This window comes from Grampus griseus (assembly GCF_964374135.1).
Source record: "Grampus griseus genome assembly, chromosome: 17".
Lineage (NCBI taxonomy): Eukaryota > Metazoa > Chordata > Mammalia > Artiodactyla > Delphinidae > Grampus > Grampus griseus.
This window is the reverse complement of record NC_139011.1, coordinates 52,811,705-52,812,421: the sequence shown is the minus strand read 5'-3', so window position 1 is coordinate 52,812,421 and position 717 is coordinate 52,811,705.

Genomic DNA, 717 nt, shown 5'->3' with positions numbered 1-717 from the left:
GAGATTAACCTCTTATCAGATATATGGTTTGCAAATATTCTTTCCCATTCTGTAGGTTGCCTTTCAGTTTTGTTGTTTCCTTTGCTATACAGAAACTTTTTAGTCTGAGGTAGTACCACTGGTTTATTTTTATCTTGTTACCTGCTAAGCTTTTTTATATGCCCCATAATTAACAATTTCTATGAATACTTGCAGACTAAATATGAAATTAACAGACACCTGTAACTATCCTGAGTGTTATCCAGTGGTTATTAACACCATATACTGGTCTTAACTGCAAATCAGTAATTTCAGGATAAGTACATTTATTCCCCATATCTAACAATGCCTGCTATGTCTCTGATTCATCATTCCCTCACATATTCATCCCTTATTCCTATAATCTCATATTTTATTTAATCCATCAATTATTAAGAGATTTTCTTTATCTACTCTTTCCTATTACATAAATGCACTAAGTATTTACTATATTAGTCATCGTTTACAGCAGTAATTTTGGAGAATATTTTTCCTATATAAATATGGGACAAATTATAGATCAAAAAACGTTAAAAGTGAAAGTCACCATTATCCAACAATAACCACATACTCCCAGATCCCTGGAGCTTTAGGGTGCCTTAATCATGATGAAATGGTCCCTACTGACGTAATGCTATAAATGAAGTTAATGTATCTGGCTTGAAATTGGATAACGTGATTTTAAAGTTCATCTGCTCA